This window comes from Malaya genurostris, chromosome 3, assembly GCF_030247185.1.
Source record: "Malaya genurostris strain Urasoe2022 chromosome 3, Malgen_1.1, whole genome shotgun sequence".
Classification (NCBI taxonomy): Eukaryota; Metazoa; Arthropoda; class Insecta; order Diptera; family Culicidae; genus Malaya; species Malaya genurostris.
This window is the reverse complement of record NC_080572.1, coordinates 298,408,391-298,426,189: the sequence shown is the minus strand read 5'-3', so window position 1 is coordinate 298,426,189 and position 17,799 is coordinate 298,408,391. Positions and strand designations below refer to the sequence as shown.

The 17,799-nt window shown below is 37.8% G+C and overlaps 1 protein-coding gene across 9 annotated transcripts in view; it reads left to right on the top strand.

Annotated features, from left to right (window-relative positions):
* The window catches only part of LOC131438996 (uncharacterized), a 515,523-nt gene that overhangs the window by 139,521 nt on the left and 358,203 nt on the right, over positions 1-17,799 (top strand). Inside the window, exon 1 of one of the 9 annotated variants that reach the window (XM_058609455.1) lies at positions 12,668-13,358. The exons of 2 other annotated variants lie outside the window; for them this stretch is intronic. The gene's annotated coding sequence lies outside the window, so the exon portion shown is untranslated. 6 more of the 9 variants (XM_058609454.1, XM_058609457.1, XM_058609459.1 and 3 more) reach the window with 6 other exon arrangements.

Here is a 17,799-nt window from a genome sequence, read left to right as displayed (position 1 = left end):
GACTTACGGTTTATCAATATTCCTTAAATCCCTTAACCTTAACCTTCTCGCTCAAGAACAATAATTTTTACGGTCGTCGTTGGATAATAGTTCAGATTCATTCACTCATGGAAAAACAATGAACCCTCTGACTATAGCTCCTTACCACATTGGGTAAGAAACGAAAGAATATCCTTTAATTCAAGATCTCCATACACAAATTGACCCATGTATGGAACACGTAGTTCTGTCAATATGGAACAAAAATTCTTTTGTTTGAGCGCACGTTTGAAAGCTACGCCATCAGCCCATTTATTTTCAGTAATACCAGAATGGCCGGGTACCGATGAGAAGTAAACAGTATTTGAAATGCAGAGGTCTTCGATTTGAGTTCGACATGCGATCACTAGATTCGACAGTGAATCATTCAAACTGATTGTTTTTAAAGCTACCTGACTATCGGAACAAAAATTCTCTGCTAAAGTGCGATTTTACCCCACACCGAATTGCGTAGATTTCTGCTTGAAACACAGTACAGTATCCACCGAGTGGATGCGGCAGTCTGATTTCTCGATAGTAGACACCAGCAGCAGCACGACCATCCAACAGAGAACCGTCATAAAAGATAATTGCTACGGTCTTATTCTAAATGGCTATAGAGTTGACCTTTCGTGTAAAAATTCGGAAGAAATTAATTTTTTGATAAAATAATCATGCAACAAATTTTTACCAGTTCCCTGAATGTTGGCGCTCGAGGAGATCCCCTCACTCGCCTCACCCTCACTACGGTACTGTACTACTTCTAGTTGCAGTTCGATAACCTTTACGTTTTCCAATATCGTTTCAATCAGTTGACAGTGGAAATTGTATCAAGTATTGCGAATAATCGTTTCGTAAATTTGCTTTTTTTCATATAATTACGCAAGATGAAGTTATTGGCACGCCTACTCAGATGACTCCATTTTGAAAACTATTCAAATTTTTATTCAAAACGATCAGTTCGAATTTGGCTCGTTAATAGATGAGTGAAGTTCTCATGAAGTTTCCGGATTATTGTGTGAACCGCTTTTCGTAACCATTAAAGATTAGGTTAATAAAATTTGATTTGGGTTCATTTTGGTCGCAACTCTTGGAACTTCAAGAATCAAGAAAAAACCATTATTTTGGTTTCATTTTCTTTGTTTGCGTCTTGGAGGTAACTGACCTTATTTCCATACAGCATCGAAACTGAAAGTTTCATCCGACTGACTGCAGATATGATCCAATAGTCCCTTAAATCACCTTTATGAGTAACGCTAAGAATGCATATCAATTACACATTTCTGGAGGACAACTGATCGGGGTTTTTTTTTCGAACAGTCACTCATTCGAGTTACATTCTTGAATTTCCAACTTATGTCCAGTGTGTCAAGGCGCACCTGCCATATTACTCAACCCGACAAATCCAAGTTCAAAGTACTTTTTTCAACCTGTTATTCAATCAATGAACGCATCCACGAATTAGCAACAGCAAATTGAAAGCAAGTCAGTTTGATGAGCACTGACAAACACAGACAACAGACAGAGTCAAAAATGCACTGTCCATCACCTTATCCGTACCGTACGACGAAGAAATACCAACCAGGTACGAATCAGTGCATATAGCGAACGTAGCAAGCTTACTATAGTTACCTGCAACCTTCACCCAAATTCATTTCGGAACGTGCAGCGACGGTCTGCCAACAATGCACCATTCAGGTAGCTACTGGTGCAGCATTTCGACACACGAGGGCTTGAAGCGCGATGCAACGGAATTGGCAGTCAGAATGCACATCGCACCAGCCAAAGTTTAGTCACCAGCAGGTCGGATTGATTGATGCCAAGAACCAGCTTTCGATTCGGTCGGCTGTGGGTAAATCCAAACCATTTGACTTAAGAACATCGCTTGGCTGAAGAAAAATTGGCAGTTACTCATCTGCATCATCATCATCATCATCATTATCGTCGTCACCAACGTCGTGTGGGTGTTAATCAACTGTCGGAAATGCTTGATATCGAGTTTACCTTGAGGGTGCTTGACTTCTGCCGATGACGAACTAAAGAAAAGCACGAAATCCGTCTTCTAATGTGCTATAATTTGCATGAATCACGAATCTCCTCGCACGGGAACCTCACTCGATAGTCGGTGCTAACCATCAACGAAGAAATACGCTCTCTCCGAGATACAGAACGTGCGCGCGAGAGAGCGAGAGCGGGAGAGTGCGCTAATTCCACCCACCAACCCATCTACCGAAGAATGACGTACACAAGTCTCCGACTGCCAAACACCAGCCTTCTTCGATCGATTGCGCGTTGGCTGCGGGTGTGTGAGAGAGCAAGAGAGAGAATGCGGAATGCCAAACCAAGCAGAGCTTGCGTAAAAGTTTCGTTTGTTGAAATGTCTTATTACGGCAGGGTTGATGTTGTTGTTGTTGGCGTTGTTGGTGTTGCTGCTGCTGTTGACTGTCTTTGGTGTTGGAACGATGGCGAGCGACTTCGAACAACCCACCACCGTGGTTCTCGCTGTTATACCGGACTTCGGTTATCGAGTCTCCTGCTTAGCGCTCGTACATGTCACCGAAACGCGAGCTTGGCCGGAGTTGGCTCATTTGCTTATGAAATTGAATGAACGAAGTTTGAACGCTTTTCGAGTGGTGGTTCGTGAAATATTCAATTGCGGTACAGGAGAACTTGATAATGATTTTTCAGATAAAATCGTTTTTACAACAAGGAACAGAATCGAAATATTAACCATACGCAAAAAATGGACATAGAAACAATCCAAAGCTCAATGGGATTTTAGTTGATTATCAATTGCTAAATCAATTTGAATCAACATTTTTAGATAAAAGAAATTATAGACTGATAAATGGAAATGGTTCAATTTCAATAATATGTTTTCATACCTAGAATCTTTAGAGTGAATGTGGGAAATAGGTATAGAATTCGCTCAAACTTTAGAGAAATTTTCCGAATGTCATATACCAATCGATTCAGCTCGACGAACTGAGCAAATGTCTGTTTGTGTGTGTGTGGCTGTGTGTGTGTGTGTGTGTGTGTGTGTGTGTGTGTGTGTGTGTGTGTGTGTGTGTGTGTGTGTGTATGTTGTCAACTAAGAGGTCGAGATCTCAGAGATGGCTGGACCGATTTCGATCAAACTAGTCGCAAATGAAAGGTCTTTCCGTCACCCAGAACGCTATTGAATGGTTTTGAGATCGAATGTTTACTTTTTGATTTATACAAAGTTTTATGTCAAAATTTTCAGTCAAGTTTTTTGACAGTATCTGCCACATTTGACCTTGAAAACAGAATATGTTTCCAGACTTAGATTCCGCACGGTAATAGCTATCTAACAAGCCATAGATTGGTAAAATCAGTTCATTTTTAAAGGAGATATCGATATTTTTGTGTAAGCGACTTTTCCTCCTATTCCAGCAGTAGGAGTTTTGAGCGTTGCTTGGGAGCAACGTAAAACACGATTTTTTAATACTGTTACATACAATTGTTTCTAAGTACTAAAAACACTGTGTACAGTATCCTTTTTCATGACATTTTGCCTCGGACCGATTTTAGCACGGTTCGTTCGTAATTGTTCGAATATGACATATGTAAACCAAATGATATCAGCATTTTCCAGTTGAAAGCAATTCCATAATTATATTTAAACTACTCACTACTTACAGCAATAAATGCTGGAAGAACATAACAACCATATACCATTCGAATCAGTTCGTCGAAATCGGCAAATGCGTATGTGACAAATAATTTCACTCAATTTTTTTCCGAGATGACTCGACCGTTTTCTACAAACTCAGATTCATACGAAAAGTCGTATGCTCCTAAACAATGTTCCTGAATTATGTTTGGATCCGATTTCTGGTTCCGGAACTACAGGATGATATGTGAAACGAAATGAAAATTGTGGACCCATTTTTGTCGTAGATGGCTGAACCGATCTAAAATTCAAATGAAAAGTTTTAAGATCCTGTAAAACATCTTGCTTTTCAGTCAGATCCAACTTCCGGTTTAGGAAATACAGGATGATTAGTATAAAAATGTCTATTTCACATAAATTAATCAGGTTTATCGGGTTTGCAGATTTGGATAGTCGATAACCAAATAAACTTATTTAAGTTTTAGTGGTATTCAGTTTTCGATTCGGATTTAATTCGCACTACGATTTCTCAAAGATGTTTATACTGATTTTCAAATATTTTGAAACAAATGTAAACTATACAGCTACTCAAGTGAATTTATCTGACTTCGGCTACACCGAATTTCGAATTCCGGTTCCAGTATCGAATCGTTTCTCAAAGCTCTTTCGTTTTCTAAAAAAAAGCCAGATCTACAAAGACCAAATTAATTTATATTATCCAATTCTGACTTCCGATTCTGGAATTACAGGATAATGATTTTTTAAAATTCAAACCGATATAGAACATGACAATCCCGAAAAGCTTAAAAGTTTGACTCAAAACTATTGCAATTTATTCGTCATATGGCCATACGAATCGGTTTGGGTTATGCTGGTTCCTGAATACCGGCCCTGGAAGTACCTTAAATTACCGTAAACCGTAAGTGGAACTTACTCCGACATATCATGGAACGTTCAATCGATTATCACACTTTTAGATTCAAATTCGATCCGATTTGCAGTTTCGATATTACAAAGTAATACGTGAATAAAATCTCAAATTGCCGCTTAATTCGACGGTCAATAAAATAATGTCATGAGAACTGAAACACCGAAGAATATTCATGCAAAAACACATGCGGATTGATAGAAAAGGTATCATCTCACTGCTAGGTGGATTTTTTTTCATAAATACGTTTATTTCATAGGCAATATAAATAAGTTTTTCTTCGCCGTGGCATCCACAATTCATAGTACTTTAAACCTAATTTCGAATATCATATTAATATTTTGGTATTCATTAGTTAATCTAAACACTGTTTTTATCAAGCGATTTGCTATTATAAATTACATTAAATAAAATACATTCATTTTGTACATGATCTTAAAACTATTTCAAGTTTGTTTGTATCAGTTCATCAATTTTATTCAACATCGTATAGTTTCAAAATAAAATTTAAATTGGAACCCTAATGGACTTAATGAAATGATAAATAAGTTTCATGTAAGGAAGGTCACGACAAGCAAGAATGTCCCGAGCTGGGACATTGGATAGTCTACCTTGGGTACGTAAGGTATTTATTAGTTAAGATCTGACATCACGATACTCCATGCATGTCGTTTGATCAATATCGCGATAACCTTCGCCACAAGCACAGTGATTGGACATGAGTCTGGACATCACACGAATGAAATCCCTACTCACATTCAGTCCCCTGAACCATGCCTTTGTCGATATTTTAGGAATAATTGAGTTTATCCACCGACCCAGATCATCTTTATCCCAAGAAGCTTTCCAGCTGACAAGTGTTCTTTGGCGAGACGCGCTATAGAATTTGTTGAAAACAATCGTTCTCTCATAAATTTCACCCTCAATAGCACCACGTTTGGCTAAATTATCGGCTCTTCCATTGTCTGGAATGGAGCAATGAGCCGGGACCCAACGGTTCGAATGACACTTCAGTGGTACAGAACTCATTATTATTTTGAGCCACACAAGCACCACACTATTGTGGCATCTGTGGAAAACGGCTTCTTTGATCACAGAAAACGATGATATGGAACGATATCGACATCCGGATAAGGCGCCTTGTCTACAGTGATATGTTACATATAGGAGTAGTTGACGTTTATCTTCTTCTCTGTCAGCTGCTGCTTTGGTTCTTGGAAATGTGATTGTTTCTAGAGTTGATACGCTTCTTCAGGATATCCATTTGAAATTTGGAACAACTGAGGGAGAGTTTTGTGTCATCTGATTCGAATCGATTCGAAAGACATAAGTGAATATCAATTCCTTCAGTTTAAAACCGAGGATAAATAAAGTAACATAATAATAATAATAACAACTCAGATCTAGCTTGCAATCTTGAGCTTCAAAAAAAAAAACAATTTCAAATCTTGAAAATATGATAAACAAATGATAACTATCTTCGAGACATCGGAGTGAGTCTCGTTTTGGAATGATCGAAACCGATTAGTTGGTGACCGCTGTAGCCAAAGTCTATTCAATTGGTCATCAACATGCAAAACCATAGTTTCCAGTACAGCTCCGAAGAATTTTTAGTTCATTAAATCGTTACTTTGCATGACGGTTTGGAATTTATAACATTCATCACCTTGTCATACTAGAATCAAAAATCGGATCTGCAGAATGTGTAGAACAGGGTTACAGTACTGTAAAATCTTTCATTTGAATTTAAGTTTGTGAATATCGGGCTTCCCATCTGTGAAAAATCGAAGAAATTTTCACACTAATTTTAAGAAAATTACTGCTCTTTATATGGTTTCTTGAGAAAAAACCACACTTGAAATCATATTTTTTACACTAATCACTTTGTAGTTCCGGAACCAGAAGTCGGATCGAAGTAAAACTCAGGAATTTTAGATGGAATCTCGAGGTCTTTCATTGAAATTTGAGTTCGTGAAAATCGGTGCAGTCATTTCTGGGAAAAGTTAGTGCAAATATTCTCATGTTTTGTGTATACCATCCTGCAAATCCTGAACCGGAAGTCATCTATACATATGAAGAAAAATTTAAGTTTATATGCTTGTAACGGCATAACTCTCAAATTACACAACGGGTTGCCACCAAACTTGACACAGATACTCTTCTTGCTCTTCAAAGATGGTCATAAGGATATTTTTTTGGAAAGGGAGCGTAGCAAGTGTTCTTAACAGGGAAGTTCATGACAGAAATTGATCTAATTTGACGAGAATCGATACTTTTTGAAGACCATTTTCGAAACACTGAAATATGGTCTTAAGGGTATTTGTGGGGAGTGGATATAAAGATTGGTTGTGGATAAAATAAGGGTCTCATCCTAGGGTTGTGCAAAGTTCAAATTGTTTTTATGATCAACAATAACTCCGAAACAACTTAATAGATTACCACACCTAACTTGACACAAGTTATTATTTTAGTTCATAGATAGTATTGCTATTATTATTTTGAATACAACGTAAATTTTTTAAAAGAATTTCAAAAGATCTGGTTTTATTTTGCCGGGGAATTCAAAGAACTAAAGGAAAATAATGTTTATCTGCCCTTGAACGCTAGTTTATGTACGTTTCGGCATAACTACGAAACAACTAAACGAATCACCATCAAGTTTGGCATATGTACCAAAGGTGGAAATCGATTCTTTCTGAAGAGCACAGATACTTTCTACACTACTCAAAAATAATAAGAGTAACAATGGAGGAGAGCTGTAGTAAGTTCACTAAAAAAGAGGAGTTAAATTTAAATTTTTTTCGACGAGAGAGATTCTTTTTGAGTAATAGTGATATTACTTTTATATCAAAGAAGATTTTCAGGTTATTTTAAGATGTACACGGAAAGACCGAAATCAGCATTTTGGCGAAAACATTAGTTGATTTTCTGATTTTAGTTAGTTATTTTTTGAGACAACTAAAAAAATCTTACTTTTGCTAATTTAGATTTTCTAATTCTCATTCCCTTAATAATAATAATAAAATATTTGTTAAAATGACTATTTTTTTAGGTGAATTCACCAATTAAACGTGCTGTCATTTCTTAGCTTCCTTTCCCTTCAACTAATTTTTTAGTTGAATTAGAGAAATAAAACGTTATTTTCAACCAACATAAATAGTTGAATTGGCTTCTGCAATTTGCACCTATATGGCGCCCTGTCACCGAAAAAAACGGTAACACCGTAATGACTACTAGCCACTAGATGGCACACTACTACCGAAAAAACTTTCAGTTGCGGTTGTCTTTTCTATATTGGCAGGTATAAATATGATGTTGTATTGGAGAAAAAGACATGAACGAAACATAAACTTCTTTTTGAAAATTTTTCTTCTAAATCGCTGTTTTTTTCATTCGACTTCGCGAAATCGACTCACTCATTGAAAACTTTGAGCACACTTTGAGTGCAACATTCGAAATTCACTTAACTGTTTCACTTAAAAACATTATTACGCACAATCGCATCAAATGAGCACCAATTGTGAATAAATACACTTTCCACTAAGAGTTTACGGCATTTTTACATATCAGTTTAGAAATTTATATATGGATATATCGTAGCACATGCGAAAACATCAAAACAATTTGCAAGCAGTTTCAATAAGACTGTCCTTTTTAGCTTTTTAATGAATTGTTTTACTTTGACACTTCTCATGAGTTTTTGGTTAACAAACCAATTTCATTTTTGTTTTCTTTGTGCTGTCCTTCAGCAATGATAGTGATAGATAAATAGAAACAAATTTTCTCATTTTAATAACAAAATTAGATGTCAATGAGATTTTCGTGTTGGATTGAAATATTGCTGGTTTGTGTCCAGGTTATTCGCCAACTAAACACATTCCTAAAAATAAGAGTTTTTTCAGGAAAGTAAATTCTCAATTTTAACTAATTTCATAGTTATTTTGGATATTTTGTTGTTAAAATCAACTAATTCAAAAACAGTAATACGAATTAGTCGCAGAGCTAATTTCGGTCGTTCCGTGTAGCAAGTGTCCCTAACATGGGAAGTGTAAGGTAAAATTGATTGAGTTTTACGAAAAACATAAAAACTTAAAACTGACCTGACTAATTTGACGAGAATGCTTTGAAAATTATGATTATTGTGAGATCTGAGATGACACACTGGCCGTCAGCAATCTGAATATGTACGGAGTATTGTTCAATTGGCCGTGTTTCACTACATTCAAAGTATTTCGATAAGGGGGTCTGACAATTTCTATAATCTTTTTGAGGCCTTTCCTTCACGAAACATTTCCGAGCAACGCCGGTCAATTCAGCTAGTATTCGAATTAAATTCAGGGGTTCGAATTCGACCCACCAAATCTTTCATTTGATTCTAAGTTGGAGATATTTTTGTACGAGACACGACCAATCAAAGTGGCATTAAAATTTAATTTCAAAACTCTCTGATCAACAGATTTAATTTTGAAAAATATGCAATAATTATGTGACACTGTATAAAATGCTAAAGCTATTTTTTGGAAGTTAAAACCTTCAGTTACTAATATATCATTCAAAAAGTATTTATTCAAAGCTTCTACAAACTTAGATTCAAATGAAAGGTCTCATGTTCTCAAACAAAGTTCCTGAATTTCATTTGGATCCGATTTCCAGTTCTGGAATTGAAGGGTGTGAAAGTGAAAATAATGACACTTTTCTCGGAGATGGCTGAACCGATTTTCACCATCTTTGACTCTGCTGAACTGTCTTAAGATTCCACAAAAATATTCCAATTTTCATTCGGATCGAACCTCCGGTTCCGTAGGTAGGGTATACTTATCGTGAAAATGTTAATTTCAAGAATGTTTTTTCATAAGCTACGTCTTTATATTGGTTAGTGAACTTTTCTAGTTTGTAGACCATGAGAGTCTGTAACCAAATAAACCATTGATTGTCCAATAAATGATTTGCTGAATTTTATTCAGGTCCGACTAGCGGTACATTTTTTCCCCAAAAATCAAAGAGAAAGTGAGCAACAAAAAATCGTCATTTGCACTCAGAAGTCAGAACCTAATCTAACGGCCCTCGAGAAATATATCTATAGTCAAATCATCTAGTTAAAAGCGTTTTGAATTACGGTAACTCTGATCATAAGTACAGCGTTTTCTGAAACCCCATCGCTCACAGGTGAACCAAAACTAATAGCGAACTAACCCACACAAACGAACACATATTTGGCATATTCGCATACAGTTAAGGATCAAGAGTAAACCAAGTTAACTTGTGTTGGTAATTTGTGCATTACGTATATTTTATTTGGTACGTATGTCATAAATCTATGTATTCATATATGCAGTGCAACGAGTTTATCAAGTGGCTTGCACGATTGAGTTTCAAACAATCTTTTTTAGCAATAATTTATTCTCAAATGAATGTTAAGCCTGACATTTTGGATGAAATATCAGTTTTGATCAATTTTTCACCAACGTTTCAAGGAAAATTGCTTACATTTTGTGAATGCAGATTTTAATTCCCCAATTAAAAAGTTAGCAACACTGCTTCAATGCATTTGTATTAGATTGCGCTACACAAAATAAACAAAACTAAATATTTCTTATCCATTGCCTTTCGTGTGTTAAACTAAAGGCTTATATTTTGCGGGTTTACTTATAGAAGGTACGTAAATCTGTATATCGCAATAATTTCTGCAAGAGGAAATCCATATAGGAATGTGTTTGTTGCTAATCAAATGTGTCAGTAGAAGTAAGCTGAAACTGAAATAATTTTTCTCGAGCAGTTTTTAGAAAAACGGAAGAGTTTTGGACTAAGGTTTTCGCTTTTCTTGAATTACAATTTTAACACGTTGACTGCCAACTACGAGATAACTCGTATATTCCGTTCTTTGCTAGGACGCCGACTACGAGTTATCTCGTACTGTGTTTACTTGCCATTGTCGCGTAGCCACGCTTAAACTCGTAGCATATCAGTGCTAATATGGATAGATGGCTTCTGGGAAGAGAACAAAAAATCAATGTTGGCGACATGAACAGAAATTTTATTAATAAATAAACAGAAAATATAATATAATATAATATAATATAATATAATATAATATAATATAAAATGATTAAATGCAATTGGCTTTTTAGACCGGAATTCTGAGAATGGTCGTGGCAGTCAACGGGTTAAGCAGTATGAACCGATTGGTTTATTTTTCAACCATATGGAAGATTTATTGAGTAAAATCAGGAAAAGAAGCACCGGAATTTGTTTTTACGCACACATTGTTGACATTACTCACACGCTTGCAAAGAGTCTTGCCCCTTACATGAATCCAAAGCTGATAGGTAATCAATATACACAAGCGAATACGGTGTGCAACGCACTTCCGTTATCCACACAAAGCACAAAAGAGAGTATCCAGCGAACGAATGGACGTAACCCACTTTTGTCATCCACTCTCTACACAAGCTACGTGTTTCCATCACAGGCAATCAGTGGCGACTGAAGACTGAAAAGATAAAATGGCATATATTTATAGATTTCTCTTGGTGGCAAACTTCATACTATTCTTGAAACTTTCAATTGACACCAGGCCCCGTATAGTGAAGAGTAAAGCATTTTCCATACAAAAAAAAATACCTGTTTTAATCCACCTAGTGGTGTAATGATGCCTTCTCCTATATAAATGTGTTGTATTCTTCAAATAATTTTCTTTGATTCTTAAAAAACGAAAACGAAACAGTACTCAGGTCAGTTAGGTCATTTTTGAAGAAACAAAAAGAGGTACTTCTGAAACCGGAATCCGGTAGTTCGGAAGTTGGTTCGAGAAAAGTGACTTCCATTTTTGAGTCTATGGCTACAATCTTCGATCAACAAGGAAAACCAAAATAATGTCTGACCGTCCATTGACAATGACTACCGAATGGAATAGTTTTGAGGCAAGTTTAGAAATTATTCTACTTTTTATATCCGGTGCTTCCGGAATCAGAAAACGAGAACCACCATAGCCAGAATCGGGTTGTTTGGTTGTCTATTGACAGTGGCTACCGATTGAAGTAGTTTCGAGGTAAGTTGAGAATCGTTTTTACGTGTTTTGTTTCGCCGCCTCAAGTGACAGTATCCAATTTTTAACACACTTCATTATATAATTTCGGAGCCGGAAGTCGGATCCGGATTAAATTTGGAAGTTTGGTATGGGACCATGAGATCTTTCATTTGAATCTGAGTTTGTTGAAATCGGTTACGCCAATTTGAATAATTTGAAATAAGAATTTTTTCACTAATCATCCTGTAACTCCGGAACCGGAAGTCGGATCAAAATAAAATTCCGGAACTTTGTACAGGACAATTGTACCTTTCATTTGAATCTGAGTTTGTGAAAATCGGTTTAGCCGTGTCTGAGAAAAGTAAGTGCACTTATTTTCATTTTTTTTGCGCATATCCCCTGTAATTCCGGAACCGGAAGTCGGATTCGAATGAAAGTCAGGAACTTTGTGTGGGGTTAGAAGACCTTTCATTTGAATATAAGTTTATTAAGTTGAAAAAATGTTACATGCATACATACACACACACACACACACACATAAAGACATTTTGCATACTCGACGAACTGAGCCGAATGGTATATGACACTCGGTTCAAAAGTCGGTTTTCATAGTGATTGCATAACCTTTCTATATGAGAAAGGCAATAAACGATAACCGTGCAGATGCTAATAAAAGTAGGAAAAGAGTCAAGTTTCATTCAAAAATTAGATTTTTCGTAACAAAATATTAATCGAAGTTCTTATCAAACATTTTGAAAACTATCACCGTTTAATCCCCGAGCGAATTTCTCAAATCTTCAGCTGCTCGTGCGAACTTCGGTCGAAATGGTGCGCTAATCTACCGCAAACCGAAGTCCGCTTGACGACGACGGCGACGGCGACGGCGACGGCGACAACGACGCGAACGTCGGCATCGACAGCGGCAGCAGTAGCGAAGAAACACACTCTGTTTGAAGGAAAAAGTAGTATTTTTTTTTTCTTCGTCCGTTGCTTGCGCGTTCTTCTTGACTCGCCGTGCACAAGCGCCTGAAGTTAACCGCTGGCTGGTTCGGCAAGCTCCCGAGCACCAGCAGGCCTTTAGTCTACTCGCGAAAGCTATCGAAGGCGCACACGGTTCTCTCCACGGTCCCGTTCCGAGTTTGGTAGCTTGGTCAGCAGCCAGCAGCAAATCTTGAAGTTTTCTCAGTTTCACCCAGCAGCAGCAGAAGTAGCGGCAGCGTGTTGCGAGTTCGGTTCGAGTCAAACCAGGCAACGAAAAAAAAAAAAATAAAGAGTGAAAACGTCGTGCGTGCCAGTTTGTTGTGTAACTCGAATCAAAACCGGAGTGGCTTTTTTTCGGGAGGCTGAGAAAAAACAAAGTTGCTTCATCGCCCGCGCGAGTTGCGTTGGACGTGCGTGGCTGGCTGTGCTTGTGCGTACGTGTGTGTGCCCGTGCCCGTGCCCGCGGTTGGTTGCCGTAGTACCGCCCGCCGCCTACTAGGCTGTGCGTGAAAAGTGGTGAAAAGCGTCACGAGCAATCGGAACGACAAAAACCAAACAAGCGGAAGATTTGTTTCTGTTGTTTTTTTTTTGTTGTGTGTGCGCTGGAGATCGCGTCTTCGTCGTCGTTAGACGGTGAACGAAAGCAGAAAATTGTGAACCAAAAAAAAAAAAAAAGAAAAACAGCTATTAGTGGGCTTCATCTTTCCGCCCTCTGCCTGCAGATAGACCGAGCGTGAAGAGGAAAATCCCGAGTTTTGCCGTTTGTTGTGGTAGGTAGCTGCTTTGATTCACTGAACCGTGTGGCAAAACAATCGAGCAGACCCGAAAGGCGGCACATTGTGAAACCGAACCGAACGAATAGAACTGAATGTGTTACGAATTTCCTCCGCTGGAAAAAAAACTCAAGTGGCGCTAGTGGAGCCGAAGGTACGCCGTCAAACAAAACAACAACAACAAAAAATAAACAACATTTCGAACAACCTTGCGTGAATTTGTTTGCTTCTTTCCTGACGAAAGACCTGGTTGGCGAGTGCGAGTTTGAACAGAGTGATGTAGGTAGAAAAAAAAAGCTCCGACCGCACAACCAATCGGAGGGGAATAAAAAAAAATTGTGAAAGTTTTTCCTCCTTCAGCGAAACTATCTTCTACTACTACGGATCGGATCACATGTGCCTCGTCTGGGGTTGAAGAAGAAAAAAGAGAAAAAAAAGCATTTCGCACGTGCTGCGTGTGTGTATGTGTGTAATTTCGTGTGCATGTGTCGAGTCGAAACCGAAAATCGAAAATTTGAAAGAAAAACAGTGATTGAGAAAACAAACCAAAAAAAAAATAATCAAAAATTTGTTTGTTCAATGGAGAAGAAAACCAATCGGCACGCAGTGAAACTCTAGTGAAGCCTGACGTAAGGCCGAACGTTCGAAGAGAAAAAATAACAGAAAAATATTCATTTATGAAATTAATTGGCTGCTTAGAGCTTAGAGCGGCCTGGAAAAACAAAATTGTGAAAATTCGTGCCTAAGTAGGCTAGTACAGTGCAAGGGAGAAAGAAAGAAACAGAAAAAAACTCGAACATGAATGACTTTGGGCGGCGATTACGTGACACGTCTCGCTTTGGATCGAGGATCGGGGAAATCGAGCGATCACTAAAAGTACCAAATTGATTTTTCTTCTTCTTAATTAGAAGAGAAAACAATTAGCCGGTGGTGGTGTCCGTTTCTGTTCGTCGGTGGTCTTCGAAAGCCGTACGTCCTCGAACTGACAATTTGGCGGTGACCGTCAAAAGTGAGAATTCGAAATTGGGTGAGATGAAATTATGAAATTATTCAGTGATCCGAAACTGAAACTGAAAACACCTTTGGGAGTAGGCATCCAGCGTTTAATAACTGTACTAATGGTATTTGACTTAACTTAATTTACTGCTACTGGACACCAGATCGGGTGATGCAAGTTCCACCACCGAGAAAGGATGGACTGACTGCTCATAGAAGGCGGACCCGTAGACTGTTGAAACCATGACGACGAAAAACCCGTCGTCTGACCCGGTACGGAGATTGGATTGAAATGGAATTCAAACTTAATTAATCACTTTAATAGACGATCGCTCCGAATGGGACCATTCGGAATGGATTATGAATGGTGATTTTTCCAAGGCCTACCCTCCAAGTTTGACAGTTGAAGAACAAATTTCGCTAGAGTGAATTTGTTGATTGTGTCTCATAACTAGAAAAACGATTTTTCACAGTGCGACAAAAACATATAATATTGTTAAAATGTGATATTTGTCCGAACCTTACAAAGGATTTGACATCACATTTCTCTGAAGTTAAAGAAATCTGTAAGGTTAATAGAGATAAACTTCGAGTTGTAGTTAACGACTTGAAACAGGCAAACGATATTGTAACCTGTAAATTATTTGCTATTGAATATCGAGTTTACATTCCATCGAAGGAGGTAGAAATTGACGGTGTTGTGACTGAAGCAAGTCTGACAGCAGATGATTTACTTAAAAATGGAGTTGGCCGTTTTAAAAACTCCATGCTTGAGGGAGTTAAGATACTCGAGTGCAAACAATTGTACTCAGCATCTATTGTCGATGGAAAAAAGTCTTATCGTCCCTCAGATTCGTTTCGCGTAACATTTGCCGGATCTGCATTGCCTAGCCATGTCTATATCGATAAAATTCGTCTTCCTGTTCGGCTTTTCGTACCGCATGTTATGAATTGCACGAACTGTAAAAAATTCGGACATACAGCTACTTACTGTAGTAATAAGTCCAAATGTATCAAATGTCAAGGGCCTCATAAGGATAATCTTTGCGATAAAGATGCTGAAAAATGTGTTTATTGTGGGGAAAGCCCTCATGATGATCTTTCAGTGTGCGCTGCATTTAAGCTGCGTAAAGACAAAATGAAGCTTTCTTTAAAAGCACGGTCTAAGCGCACATATGCAGAAATGCTCAAAACGGTCATACATGTCTCCCCTTTGGAAACCGAAAACGGTTTTTCAAATCTTGCGGAGCCAGAGGAATCTGACTCTGACGGAAATAGTGAAGATACCTCGTTTGTCACTCCTCAAGGGTCTGTTAAGAGGAGATTAACAAACCACAAAATACCAAAAAAGACACCTAAAATTATACCTTCAAAAAAAGATCCCCGTGTTAAAGCTAAAAAGCCAAATTTAAAACCAAAAACTGTGCCTCCTGGTTTGTCAAATTCACAAACCAATCCAGGAACTAGCTCAAGAAAAGACAATAATCCAGTGGGCTCCATTTCACATTCACCAACAGGATTACTGAAATTTTCGGAAATTGTAGAATGGATTTTCGCTGCATTCAATATTTCTGAACCTCTAAAGACCATCATAACAGCATTCCTTCCAATAGCTAGAACTTTTTTGAAACAGTTATCAGCTCAATGGCCAGCTCTTTCAGGTTTTGTATCATTTGATGGATAATTTATCATCCGCCGCAAATGATTCAATCACTGTCCTGCAGTGGAATTGTCGAAGCATCATGCCAAAACTTGATTCATTTAAAGTTTTGTTGCATAGTCAAAAATGTGATGTATTTGCTTTGTGCGAAACATGGCTTACATCAAACATAGCCTTAAATTTTAATGACTTTAACATTATACGTCTCGACAGAGACTCCCCGTATGGTGGAGTGCTTTTAGGAATTAAGAAATGTTATTCCTTTTATAGATTAAACATTCCTTCGACTTCTAGTATAGAAGTTGTTGCTTGTCAAATAAACATTAAAGGAAAGGACATTTGCATTGCTTCGGTATATATTCCTCCAAGAGCTCAAGTTGGACAACGACAGCTTAATGAAATTGTCGAAGCCCTTCCTGCTCCACGTTTGATTTTAGGAGATTTCAATTCGCACGGAATGATGTGGGGTTCCGTTTACAATGATAGCAGATCATCTCTAATATATAATATTTGCGACAATTTTAGCATGACGGTACTAAATATGGGTAGCATGACACGGATCCCAAGACCTCCTGCACGTCCAAGTGCATTAGATTTATCTCTTTGTTCGACTTCAATTCGACTAGATTGCACCTGGAAAGTATTTCCTGATTTACATGGTAGCGATCATTTACCAATCATCATCTCAATTAGCAGTAACAAAGGCATTGCTAATTCAGTTAATATTCCATATGATTTGACAAAAAATATTGACTGGATTAAATACCAAAGTAATATTTCAAGTGTCTTAACTTCAATGGAAGAGCTTCCCCCACTTGAAGAATATGACTTCCTCGTTTGTTCGATTCTGGAGGCCGCAGAACAAGCCCAAACCAAACGATTTCTTGGTCCATCGTCTAACAGAAGACCTCCAAATCCTTGGTGGGACAAAGAGTGCTCAGATGCTAAACACGCGAAACAAAATGCTTTCAAGACGTTTTTAAAACGAGGAGGAGGAACTCCTCAGAATTTTGAAAAATTCTTGGTTTTAGAAACCAAGTACAAGAACATACTTCGGGTTAAGAAATGCAGCTATTGGAGACATTTTGTGGAAGGTTTGTCAAGAGAAACCTCAATGAGCACTCTTTGGAATACGGCCAGACGAATGAGGAATCGTAACGTAGGAAATGAGAGTGAGGAGTACTCGAATCGATGGATATTTGATTTTGCGAGGAAAGTTTGTCCAGATTCCGTTCCTACGCATAGCATTGTTAGGGAGTCTTCTTCAAATGATGATTCCATTGATAGCCCCTTTTCAATGATGGAATTTTCCATAGCACTCATGTCTTGTAACAATAACGCTCCTGGATTGGACAGAATTAAATTCAACTTGGTGAAGAATCTGCCCGACCTCGCAAAAAGACGTTTGTTGGAATTGTTCAACAAGTTTCTTGAGCAAAATATTGTTCCACCTGACTGGAGACAAGTGAAAGTTATCGCCATTCAAAAGCCGGGGAAACCAGCTTCCAATCACAACTCATATAGACCCATTGCGATGTTGTCCTGCATCAGAAAATTGTTCGAAAAAATTATTCTACGACGTCTCGACACTTGGGTCGAGACGAACGGTTTGTTGTCAGATACTCAGTTTGGCTTCCGTAGAAATAAAGGGACGAATGATTGCCTTGCATTACTTTCGTCTGACATCCAAATTGCCTTCGCTCAAAAGCAACAAATGGCATCTGTATTTTTAGACATTAAAGGAGCATTTGATTCAGTTTCCATTGATGTTCTTTCAGACAA